The following is a 13,446-nucleotide window of genomic DNA, read 5'->3' as shown; positions in this document are numbered from 1 at the left end:
GCGCACACGTTTATAGATAATTAAACACCGGGTGGTAAGACGTGGGCTCTGTGCAGGCAGAGGGCCTCCTGAGAAGGTGTAAGAAGGGGCGCCCATCCAGATGTGAAAGGCAGGATGTGGCGAAGTTCTTCTGGAGGAGGAGGGGCCGTCAATCGGAGGTTTGAAGGGTGTTTTGAAGGGTGAGCGGGACTGGCCTTGTGAACACATGGGGAAGAGGTGCCCGGGGGAGGAAGCAGCATAGACAAGGCATGGAGAGGTGAGCGCCCACAGCAGAGGTGGGAAGTGGGACCAGATGCAAACACCCCTGGAGGCTGGGCCAGGACCAGGACCAGGACCAGGAGAAGCGTCCAGATAAGGGTTTCATTCGGCAGGCAGTGGCGAGGCCTGGGGATTTCCAAATGAGGAATCAACGAGACCAGCTTTGCATTGTGGAGGAAGAATCAGAAGTGAAGCTATTATGGTAATCCAGGAGACATGGACGAGGGCTGCCCAAAGTGGTAGCAAAGGAGAGAAAGGGACAGATTTGACAGGTCCCTGGGAGTTAGAGCTGACAGATGGTGGATATGGTGGGGAAGGTGGTAGGAGGGAGGGGCGGGGGACTTGGGGACGTCTTGCAGGTGTCCAGCTTGGGCAGCTGGTGGAAGGCGACACCCTTCACTGAGCTATAGATTTCTAGACTGAGACTTGGTTGAGGGGCGGGGGATGTGGTCTTTCTGGACGTGGTGAATTGAGGTGCACGTGGGATGATTTGTGGGTAGAGGTGAGGCCAGTGGATATGGGGCGCTTGCGTTGTTGGCAGCAGCATCTCTGTGCTTTTACTCTGCTATTTACTTCTGTTCCCATTGGTAGACAGAGGAGCTCATTTTGGGATCTGGCAGAAGCTTGGTAAAGAAGCAAGAAAACCCACGTATGATTTTACATTTTTCAAGTGGTTCATGTTTTGAATTAAACATACTATCTTGAACATTTTGCTTGAGATTATTCTGAAAATATCCAGGCATTCACCTTGCCTTAGGAGATTTCTGTTATTTTCCAATGGAAAAAGCATGGTCCCAGAAGGTTGAGTCATTCACAGACGATTACAGAATAAGATCAGAATAAAGGCAGAATTAGAATTCAGCAGAGGAGAATGACCAGGTCTTTGTTCTGGGCATTAGCTTGTTCCCTTTCTTGGTGTGTTCACCCCGTTTTCAATGTGGACACACTCGAAACAGTGTGGTTTGGTGAAACGAGCTCCACCCTGAGCTGAGAGATGGGGATGAAAATTTTGATCTCGCCCTTTAGAAATATAACATCTTGTTTGTCTAATTTTGTGTCCTGGAGTAGGGGCCAGTCTGTACAATCCAGGCCTGCAGGTAGGATCTGGCCACTTGTGAGGTTTTGCTTGGTCCAGAGAGCCTTCAAGAAAAATGTGTATGATTCCCACGATGGGACATGATGGGACTTCAGGTGGGACGGTCTGTCTCCGGGGGGCCGCAGGTTGCATTCGCTGTAGTCACACTTTGCTTCACACGTTTATGGTGAAAGTATTTGAATTAATATACGAGCAGCCTAGTACCTAGCAGCTACTCAAGCAGGGTTCCTTCCCCCCTCTTTGCGATATGTGGGGAAAAGATGAGTTACCGTCTCAGTGTCCAGTGCTTTGCATTCATTCTGCAGGGGCGCTTTGTCATGTAGTGGTCCCTGTTAAGCCCAGGAGATGTAGAAGTGGCTGGTGGCAAAACTTTTAGGCTCTTGTGCTTATACTGTGGGAACTTTAGAAAATAGGCCATTTGTCTTGAGCAGAGTTTGGAGAGAAAAATATCTAACTCCTTCAAGTCCACCCAGACCCTTTCAACCCCCAGCCCTGCTGTGCTGCTGTGGAAGGTCACCAGGCTCACGTGGGGCTGGGGGTCTGCCGACGGGTCGAGGTATCCAGCTGGCATGGACGCAGCTCACACCGGCCCTCTCGAATGAGGGATTCTGGTAGTTCAGCCCCAAAGGGTATCTTCAGCTGCAAAATTGCAGTTCAATTTCAAGGGAAACAATGGGGCTACTCTCTTCTCTGGGTTGCTCCTGGGTGTCTCAGAGCAGCTAATCAAAATGGCTTGTACTGTGGTCTCTCTTGTGGAGAGGGAACAGTGGGCAGGGTAGGTATTTTTGAGCTCTAACCTTCTCAGAGCTGCACAGAGGTGACAGGTTTCTGTTCTTCCCGCGCCACGCCTCTGTACCCAGCCCTTGTACGTGTTATCAGCTGCACTCAGTACATAATATATTTATGTAGCTGCGCTGCTGGTCTCAGGGAGCTCAGCAGTTTTCCCCACTTTATCTGGTGGCAACTTGTTTCCCTAGTAGAGGGCAGAGGGCAGGGCCTGGGGTCCTAAGAAGGGAAGTAATTTAACCACAGTGATGTGTGGTTAGGACCAAAATAGACGAGTTGACATCGCCCGGGGCTGTGCTGGTGGCATCTTCTACGCCTGATTCTGCATGCTGGGAGATGGGGTCGGGGGGTGGGGGGAGATTGCTGAGCCCATTCCTCTCCAAGGCTGCCTCCGAGTCTGGGATAGAGGCAGGGAATCCCCACTGCTCCTGCTTTTCTACCTCGCTGCCCGCTAAGTGTCACTGTAGAGACTTCCCACTGACCTGTGCTTATCAGATGTCAAAGTGGCTTCTGGTTCTGTGGTCAGATGAGAAGATCCAAGAAAGGTGCATGTACTCGAGCTGCCGACTGTGTGTGCAGTGTCGAATTGGACAGAGGGTCTGGGCTGTGGCTGGGCCCTGGGCTGGGTGCTGGGGGCAGTGGGGGAGAGCAAGCTTTGCTAAACCCAGGCCTGATTTCACAAGGAGGTCGCTGCTGTGCATTCTAACCTCCTCATTCCTTCTTTTAGGACTCGATACTAGCAAGACCCAATGCTTCGCGGCAAATACTTCAAAACAAATGAATTAAGTATTTTTTAAAACCTGTAATTATACGTGTGGCTGCCCTTATTAGGCGAAATGGTATATTCTTGGCATCTAGGATTGGGGATGCAATAGATGTTCTCTTGCTTTAATTTGAAGATGCCCATGTTTGGAGTGTTCCAGAGAGCTCGAGTGTAAAGCTTGAGGAATATCACGTGGCCAGAGAGAGAAAAGTAACTCCTAAAAATATCAAGCAACATTTCCCCAGCACATATTGTTTTGAAAGAATGGCATTTATATTTGCAAATTTTAAAAAATCTTTAGGCCTGGAAGAGTTTTTCCCAGCTAATAAATTTTGCACGTAGCCTTGTCCGCGTTCCAGACGTGAGCCAGTCCCAGGAACTTTTGTGTCAAGATAGCAGCCGTATAGCTAGAAACTCTCTGCAGATTCAAGCTGCCAAGAATTTATTTGTAATATACGATTTACTGACTTGTATTTTTAGCATTTTCCTCTCATATTTCCCCTTAATTGCAAGCTTCTTGAAAGCAGGCAACTGTCTTATACCTATTTGCAGTTCTGTTTGCCTCCAATAATAGGGTGGCTTATTTTTTTTCTTGATTTCCTGAGCTTAAAGAGGGGGGTGCTAGAGTGATCGGACGGTAGAGGGCATCACACATAATGAAACAACTGGGAGTCCGCAGGAAGTGGGAAGTAGCTTCAGAGGAAAGTCAGCACGCAGTGGTGGCTGTGTGCTGGTGTGTAATCTTCTATTTAGTCGTCATTGCTCAGTGATTGTGAATAAAGCATCTACTGAGTTGAAGTCTTGATCACAGACTTACTGTATTGCCTGGGAGGACATAGGAACTGCTGTTACTTCCTTTCTGAAATGAAGACCCCATTAAACTTGGCTGCCTTCCTGTGGTCTTAGGCCAGAAGGTTCTGAGGTTTCACAAAAGTGAAAAAAGAAAAAGGATGACATCAAAGTGAAATTCAAGGAAATAAAGAGATTTTTATTCAGGGGGACAAATGATTGCCCCTTGGTAGTTAATTGCCTGCTTTTATGTTCCCCCTTTCCCCCTATTCCTTCCATCTTGTGTGAAGAAGATCTTAAATTCCAGGCTCTTATCAACTCTCCTTCCACTCTTTTCTCTGAGCCACACATCTAGGCTGTGCTGGCAAGTTGGGCATCTTTGCGGGGGATGCAAGCAACCCCGTTTTGGTGGCACTCAATGGGTTCTTTCTCTTCTAATGACCTTGCCACGTGGATTGGGAGCTCATTGCCGCCATGCATGGTTAGGTCTGACTCCACGTCTGACTTTGGGACTGATGTGTGGAGAGGGTGGGAGTCTGGGAGGCAGGGCGCCAGATCCCAGTGTCAGGACTCCCCTGTGTCAGGGTTGTTTGCCAAAGGCTCCCTTACAATCTAGGGGCAGCTCCATCCCACTGCTGGTCCATAACCAGTGGATCTGTATACGCCTCCAACACTCATATTTTATGTTAACTTCTGCCATCTGGTACTTTATCCAGGCATATTTTTTTGAAACCTAAATTTTGAACTTATGGTTATCACATTCCGTTTCATTTTGGAGTCCAGTTTGGACCCTGTTCCAGCCTGATAAGATAGTTTTGAATTGTGTGTCATTATCACCAATAGGGACCACATGACTTCTCCCATAGTATCTCATTTGACCTTCACAAGTCCTAGAGTTTGTCATCTGCAAATCTGATAAGTGTCTTCATTCAAATTACTGATAAAAATGTGAAACTGTAGAGCACCAAGGACAGAACCCTTTGGCATGGCGTTCCCTGGAGAGCTTCCCTTGTAGGTTTGACAAATAACCATTGATTAAGCTTCTTTGGGCCCAAGAAACAGTGGAGCCACGAGGACCCAGCAAAGACTTTGGAAGCAGACAGACCTGGCGCTGCAACCCGGCTTACGCCAACTTGGCCATTCCCAATGAACAGATTATTTTGGGGTTCAGTTTCCAATGATTACAAATAGATGAGAGCTGTAGGCCTCCTCCCCCTACAACCTTCCAACAAAGCAAGTATCAGACTGGATTCCACCACACGTGCCCATCTTTGTTAGTAAGGAGACACAAAAGCAGTCACCTGTTCTTGAAGCTCAGTGAAGACCCTGTCTTCTTTCCCAGCTAGTATGCCAGGGATGGCGGGTTCCTTCAACCCTGCTGGTGGATGCATGGAGCGTGCAGCTGGCAGAGCACCCAAGCCAGCCCTCTCTAGCTCCAGGCTGTAGTACAAATATTATCATTTTCTGTGTGTGTGTCAGGAAGTGAGAAAGTTTGGGAAGCACTGACTTAGTGACTGTCTTGGTCAGTTTAGGCTGCTATAACACCATACCATAGACAGGGTAGCTGAAGCAGCAGACATTTCTCACAGTTCTGGAGACTGGAAGTCCAAGATTAGGGTGCCAGTATGGTTCAGTTCTTGGTGAAGATTTTCTTTCTGGTGTACAGATGACTGTCTTCTCCATGTATGAGAGAAAGAGAGAGAGAGAGAGAGAGAGAGAAAGAGAGAGAGAGAGAGGTGAGGGGGGGGACTTGTTCTCTTCTAATCCTACTCAGGAGGGCTCCACGCTCATGACCTAATTACCTTGTAAAGGCCCCACCTCCTAATACCATCACATTGGGGATTAGAATTTCAACATATGAGTTTTGGGAGGACACAAACGTTTAGTCCCTAACATGACTCTGAGAGGTTTATTTAAAGGAAGGTTTACTTGAGGCAGATGCAACGATATTTTGGTTATAGGTTTCAGCTTACCTTTTAGTGGGATCAGAGGACAGAATCTTTTGAAAGATGAAACATAATGGGAGCCCTAAGCCAAGACGCAAATGCTCTGGGCTTGCCAGATTCTTGTACCACAGGGCAGAGGTGCCTGGACAGTATTTCTATCCAATCGTCTGTCTTTGACACTGCTTAATTTCCCACAGAAAAATTGTTTCTAACATCTCTTATGCTTTTTAACAAACCCAATGGTGCTGATCAAGATAGTGTAGTTGAAAGACTCAGGGTAGACTCTGATGTGAGTCTTTCAAAAGCCAACTCAGCAACCCTGGAGAGTGTGTGCATTTTTAATGTCAGTACTTCAGATGTTGACTAACCATCCTTGGGTGTAGATTAAAACTAACTTACATACATTATACCACACTGTTTACTGTTTTATTTAAAGTAAGTTACAGACATCATCAAACCCTGGCTCCTTGGTTATGTGACATTGGGCATGTTACCTATCCTTTCTGATGTTCAGGTTCCTTATCATTAAAAAGGTAAAATAATACATGACAGGATTACTGGGACAACCAAGTGGCATAATACACACTGCTCGGCACATATTAAATGCTCACAATGTTGCTGAAAATTATTGCCTCCTCTTCAGATACCTAAAACTTGTTAGTTATGCTTCTGGCTACTCTGCTGGGTTAAAGCACTTCAACTTTCTTGGTTTATAAATAGTCACATCTGTTTCTAACACTGGGCTTCAGTGTGCCTACCGCCTTGAGGTTCTGCATGCACATGGGAAGAGCAGAGGGGCAGGTGGCTGGTCCCATGGATCCTGGCTCTCCTTCTAAGTATGGCCTCTTAAAAAAAGATTTAAAAGCATATGTAGGGATTCCTTCATATTTGGAAGATCCAGCATTTGCCTGGAGTTTAAATTTAACACCCGTGTTTATATATCCAATCTGTGCTCAGTTCAGCCATCCACTTTGCCAATGCACACCTGTAAACATACACTGTTTTTATGTATGTTTCACCTTCAGTGGTATCTTAGATAATGTGTTTTTCTTGCCACGTGGTGGCAATGGTTGCTGTTTTTTCAGGTTTACCACCCAGGCCCCTAGATTTGGTTTAAGGGAGAGCAAGTAGGAGATTCTTGGCTTTAACTCAAGGCAGTGACTAACCATTAATGAGTAATTATTGCCTGGAGCCTACCTGATAATTACGTCAAGCACTGCAGGATGGGGCATCTGCTAATGTCTGCCTGCTACAAAGTCATAAAGCTGACATGGTCCATTGGAGACCAGAGAGGTGGGTCCAGTGTACATGGCATTGACATACCTGGATGTATTCACCTGCGTCCAATGGGAGATACTTACGGAAACAGCCCATCTCAGATGTCTTCAGGTCCAGGCCCTGATTTCCTGGTAAGATAGCCTTAAACTAGATAGTAAGGGCCTCTGGGATTTTCCTGCATGGTTTTCACTGCGTGTGTCCAGTGATCCAGTCAGATTCCATTGCCCTGAGACACCCTGGTTGCCAGAGCACACCCAATTCCTCCCGGCCCCTCAGCTCTGAAAGCAGTAAAATCTCTGCGTGTTGACGAACTGTTAAGCTTGGAACGTTGCATTATTCCCGGCAACACTGTAGCTGAGGGAGGAAGGAACCACTGGTTGACCGTGGAGAAAGGTGATTAGCCACTGTGGAGAGGGAACAAATGCTTGGGGAGTCTGGGAACTTTCAGTGTGTTGGTGGATTTTAAAGATGTGGGGCCTCTGTGAACAGAGGCCACCTCTGAATGAGACAGTCCTTCTACTGCAAACACACCACGGAAAGTCCTGTCACTTCTTCTGGGTCCCTGAAGGAAAGGAGGCACTCACTGGCACAGTGTCACCCCAGGAACCTTGTCACAGCCATCCTCCACTCTTTAGCCTATCAGTAGTGACCACGGGCCCCAGATTTACTAGAAACAGACTTCACTTTAGATATTCTATGCCATTGCCAGAGCATGTGTCCTGGTATTTTTGGTTTGAAAATAGTCACTATGTAGATATAGATATAGACACAGATACAGTTATAGATATGGGATATGGATATATCTGTATGTACACATACAGAACATACACACACATATACATATGTCTATTTGTCTGTCTCTCTTTATCTCCAAAGGGTATCCTTGGACAAAACTGGGAAGTAATTGCATTTTTCCCTAAGAATTCCAATCAGAGTGAAGCTACTTCCTTTCTGCCTCTCCTTTTCTTTCTTTAGACAGGGCCTCTGGGGCTCTAGTGTATCCATGACTCAGGGGTGAGTGAGAGCTGCCATTTTGCCCATGTCCCATTGGCCAAGCTTTGTTGCATCTCCTTGCTCAGGAAAGACTTGTCTTTTTCTTCCACCAAGATGCCTTCTGCCCACCAAGCTGGGGCTGACCAGAGAGGATGCTTTCCCTCATTCTCACCAAGTAGCCTTATAGACCAGTGGGACCCTGCTGTTTGAAACCTCTCCACTCCCCTCTTCTGCCTAGTCCTGAGTCCCCTTGGCCACAGGGAAAGGGAGGTGATGGAGGAGCCACGGTAAGGAGTGGATTGTTGGAAGAGAGAATGTAGTGCTTGACCCAAAGAAACAAAGTTCCAGTGGTGGCATTTCAGGCATTTCAGTGGAGGGGGTAAGATGCTGACTGGCACAGGGGAACCTTTCTAGAACCTCTCATACCGGACAGAGAGGCCCCTGACCACCAGCTGTAGGTGTCTGTGTTTGAGATTGGGCCTGGGGACAGTTGTCTCTGGCCCCTCCTTCTGCATTTTCATGGCCCTGTTGGGAAGCGCTGCCCCTGAGCTGATGGCTGTCACCCTTTGGCTTTTCTGATGGGTCTGGGGAGGAGATCCTTCCAGCAGTGTTATGAGCCTCCTGGGACGGAACACCATGAGTGGTCATGTGGAAAATAGCTCAAGAGTGGCTGAGAGCTGCCTCCCCCCATGTCCCCACACTTCCTTTTATCTGTTTCCTCACTGTCACTCCAGGAAATGCTGACCTCAGGGCGAGCAGGTCACAGGCCACACCTGGGGCTGGCAGAAACAGACCTCAGGATGTAGACTGCTTCTAGATCATCCGGTGTAGATGTAGGTGCTAGAGATAGGTATTCAGAGCCGCAGGATTTCTGCCTGTGAGGTAGCTTAGAGAGACTGGCTTCTTCAGGAACCAGAATTAGGAGGCTCCTCATCTTCATGGCATTGGGGGGCCCTGTGGCACCCGAGAATCCTGGGCCATGCACTCCATCCGGGGCTAACAAGCCAACCCCCGACTCCTGGCACCACCCCTAGAGGGGCTTGTCGTGGGCCATGCCAGACCCAAGGCAAGATTTCTTCTTTTTGAGTCTCTTTCATCTGAACAAAATTTCCACTTCACCTAGTATCGCTTAGTCGGTGTTGGGGAAGGGGCTTCAGGCGCTGAAATGATTTTGTACAGAAGGGTGTGACTCCTGATATTAATCTCCAGGGAAATGAAAACCTGGGTTTCTTTATTTCAGAGTTTGGGGTCCCAAAGGCGTGTGTCTCCAGACGGAGGGAATGCAACTAGGGTATCGGTGCTAACCTGAGCTCCAATGAGGTGGGGTGGGGTTTGTAGGTAATCAGATCACCACGTCAGCTGGAAACCTCATACCTGCGAAAGAATTTCCTCTTCTCACCTTGCTGAGCCTTCCTGCTATGAGGTGTGCTACAGGAAATTGAGGGAAATAGGGTCTGCCCCATTCCACCCCCAAGGCTGTCTCGAGCCCTCCAGACCCTTGGCCTCCCAGTGCCCCATCTCCAGGGGCGGAGGTACTTCTAGCTATTCTTTATGGACCAGGAATTTGGAAGGGGAGCAAGGCTAACAAAAAGCCTCAAACAGATAACTCCCATCAGGGCTTCTTTTTTAGAGCAAGTGTTTGCTGAGACAAAATCAACCCTCCTAGCTTGTTATTTTTCAGTATTTTAAATAAGGGTCTAAGAGTCAGATCTCCAGCACTGAGGGTCTGGGTAACTTTGCCAGCTGTGATCTGGACATGATCTCTGAATGGCTTTTCCAGCTCCAATTAACGTCCACCCTGCTACTCCCATTAGCTCTCACCAGGAGCTTTCTTGTCAAAGCGGGGAGACGGGCAAGCGCTTAGCTTTACACACACCGGCCACTTGGGCTGCATCTCAGTTGCATGTGGGACATTGATTTTACACATTTCCCCTCCTCAGCAAACCTGCTAATAAGATTCCTTTCCCTCCCTCTCCCTCCCTCCAAACCCCTTCAGCCTGGCCCGACTCCTGGTCAGACCTTGATTACATGTCTCATTGATTCCATTCAGCTATTTATTAATACACTAATTAGTATGTTCATTTAAGGGAGAGTGACACCGCTTTTTAAAAATAAATGTACAGAGGTGCAGGTTAATGGAAATTTCTGTTTATTTAACATTGATGTCTGGTGTGAAGAGGATTCGTTTTGGATGTTAAAAGGACACAAAGGTTTTTCCAGGGCTTAAATCACTTTCGCTGACAGTCTTTGAAAGGTGACACCTAGAATCATATTGCACTTTCCTTGGGTGATCGCAGGCTCTCTCCACTACTTGGGTAGGGAAACTCGAGGGTGGCTGTGAGGGTGCGGGGCTGGCTGTACACAGTCTTTCACAGGAGGCTCTGATTGTGTATGAGGATGGCTGGCACATCCTCATACACAATGGTGAGTCACACCCACTGCTCTGCCTGTAGGGCTGTCAGGAATTTTGTAATTCAAGGTGATGAATGGATGGACATTGCTTTTCTATTGTAGGCTTGTTCTGTTTGTTCTTGAGTTGCTCGTGAATGGTATATTAGTCAGGGTCGGTGATTTCTATAACAAACAACCCCAAAGATCAGTGGGTTTACACATGGCAGTCCAATATTGGTTTGTATGTGGGGGGGAGATTTTGCTCTGTGTAGTCATTCGGAGACCCAGGTTCCTTCCATCTTGTGGCTCCACCATCCCTAGGGCTTCTCAGTTCCCCCTGGCACTTCTGCTGAGGAGGGGAGGAAAGAGGAAGTCACCGAGCTGGTACGGGAACCCGGAGGCACCCGGGCTACGGTCTTCAAGCCCAGCAGTACTGGGACTGGCACTGAGAGCGTCTCTCTATGTACAGGAGCCAAGCAGACCAGCCCAGAAACAAAGCAGGGCTAAGAGAGCTTCAGGACACTGCCCATCCAAGAGAGAGCGTGTGCAATGTGACGTACTTTAGATCAAGATGGACTTTTCTTAAGAAATCTTTTCTAAACTTGGTGGACGACAAAAAGGAGCTGTAAATTGAAAAAAGAAAAAAAGCAAGCCGAAGAGAAGTTCATGAGATTCCCAAAGGGAGCTGACCTGTGTTTCAGAAGCCTCTGGGGAGACATTTTTCCCGTTGGTTGGCAGGTGCTGGGCTGCTTGCACTGAGGCTAAATGGTGTCTTTATGTTACAGAGAGGAAAGCAGAGTGATGCATATGGGATGCTGGGAGCTGCTGGGAAACCTCGTTATTATGGGATGGATTGGTTTGGAAAGAGAGGAATTTTGAGAAGATTCAGCATTATTCATTTCTCATGGCTCTGATGTTAAGGACTGAGGCTTGGCCAAGGGCACCATTTTTATGGCATGGGGGCCCTCCCTTCTGCTTTTCTCCAGTGACCTCGTCCTTCTACTTTTCCCCATAGCCCATGGCAGCTCAGTATATAGTTCTGGCGTCCTCTGTCTCACTCCCAGGTCATACATGCCGTATACACCCTGGCTGCCTCTGATAACCTCCCTTAGTAAGAGGGCATACCTACTGGACCACTGTCAAGGGTTAAGGCCACTTAGGAAGGTGGCACTAATTGTGCTGGGAGTCAACTGGACTTCCATGAAGAAGGCTCCAAAAATGCACACCGTGATCTGGCAACATCTAATAAAACAAAATCAATTCCTGCTTCTGAGAATATACCTCTTGGAAATAACTGTACTAATATGTAAAGATGTATGTACAAGGATGTTTATAATGGCATCCATCTTTGTGCCAAAAAGGGCTAAAGAGAATGCCCATTGATAGGAGAATGGCTGAATAAATTATGATACCTCCACACCATGGAATACAGCCATCCCAAAATTAAATCGCAGCTAAACCAGGTGACTTGGAGGGTTTCCAAGGGATGGAGAAAAGCGTGTGTAATATAGCTCTGAGAGTGTGTTTGATTCTATGAGTGTGGAGAAACTCATGGAAGAATACTTGGATTTCAACGTTCTCCTGGAGAAGGGAGGTGGGAGAAGTGGCAGACAGGGGAAGGGGGAAGCCAAAATAAAATAGGAGTTTTGACTTCTTTCTTGCTCTAGGATGTGGGTAGCTATGGAAAGGGTTGGACAGGCAAGAAGCCTAATTCAATTTTTTTTAGAAAGGTCCGTCTTAGGGGTATGGCGGGTGGCCTGGAGGTGGATGAATCCGGAATCGGGGAGTCAGTTAGGGGCTATTCCTGCCTTCTGGGGAAGAGGTGATGAGGGCACTGGGCTGAGAGTCAATGGGAGGGCCGGGGGGGGAGGGGCCAGAAGTGGGTCAGAGGTTAATGAGCAGGCCTTGATGGTCATTGGATGAGGCACCTGAGGGGCTTGGAGGACCACCTGGGTGGCACTCCTCCATCAAAGGCAGGAGAAGGAGTAGGTTTAGAAGAAATGAAGGGGCTGGCTCTTGATGAGCTGAGTTTGAGGTGCCTGTGACACACTGAATGGAGACGTACAGGGTGTGGTGTGCAGGTGACCTGGAGGCCAGCGGGGAAGAGGACTGAGGTCCAGATGAGAGATGGGATGAGGGGCTGGGGGCAGAGATGTGGTCCTTGCCGCCCAGCGGGAGTGTGTGAATTTGAGCCTTGGGCCAAGGTGGGTTGCTGGGGTCCCATCTCCTTCCTCCTCCCAGTGAGTCTCAGACAGAAACATCGGGGGCAGGAGGAAGTAATTGTGTACAGCAGAACTCGGTGCCTTTCGATACAAAATAAAGTCCTATTCTGGATAAAACCCAAATTAGGATGTTTGTGAAACTAGTCAGCTGCACTCAGATCTCCTTTAAGTGTCCACTAGTTGCCTCCTGCAGCTCAAGAAATGCCAGCTGACTTCTCATTGCTGTGCGCCCCGTGAATCCAGGCCTGGACGAGGCCCGTCCCCCAGCCCCTCCCAGGAAGAGAGATGAGGCCGTAACTCTGAGTGAAACCTTTCTCATGGGTCAAGGTTAATGATGGGAACAGGAAAGTAACACAGAGAGGAACTTAGACTGTTTCTCAGTGGAAGGGTGGACCCCTTACTTACGAGGTGCCTCAGGCCTCATTTCTGGGCAGCCTGACACCCACCCCACCCCCCACCCCCGCCCCCGCCACCAAAAGAAGGGCAGGGTCTCCTTATGCTGTGGGGTCGGGTACTCGGAGCGCCAATGGAAGACCCACATTCCAGCCCTCATTTTCTTTCTAGGGAATGTGCACTCCCTTCAGGGGACACCCCCTTGGGTACAGGGGTGGGGTGTGGCCTAAAAGCACCAACAGGGCCACAAGAGAAGAACAAGGTTGTCCAGCATCGGTCTGGTTCCCAGAGTCTGGGTCAGTGCTTCAAGCTGCACCTGGATCCAGACTCAGCCGCCTACCTGTTCTGTCTTCCCTTGTTCCTCCTTTCTCCACCTAACGCTCAAGCTGTAACTCACATGCCTCGCCACGAAAATGAGCCGAGCATTCAAAAACCCTTTTAGGAAAAAACTCCCAGCCCCCATGCTGCTCAACAAACAAACAAACAGAAAACCAGGGTATATTAGAGATGCAGCAGGGACTTAACCCAAAT

At 48.3% G+C, this 13,446-nt stretch overlaps 1 protein-coding gene across 1 annotated transcript in view; it reads left to right on the top strand.

Annotated features, from left to right (window-relative positions):
• Nucleotides 1–13,446, top strand: part of PLXNA4 (plexin A4) — a 447,622-nt gene that overhangs the window by 11,498 nt on the left and 422,678 nt on the right. The gene's annotated exons all lie outside the window — the stretch shown is intronic.

This window comes from Eubalaena glacialis, chromosome 8, assembly GCF_028564815.1.
Source record: "Eubalaena glacialis isolate mEubGla1 chromosome 8, mEubGla1.1.hap2.+ XY, whole genome shotgun sequence".
In the NCBI taxonomy this organism is placed as follows: domain Eukaryota; kingdom Metazoa; phylum Chordata; class Mammalia; order Artiodactyla; family Balaenidae; genus Eubalaena; species Eubalaena glacialis.
This window is presented reverse-complemented; position numbering and strand designations above follow the sequence as displayed.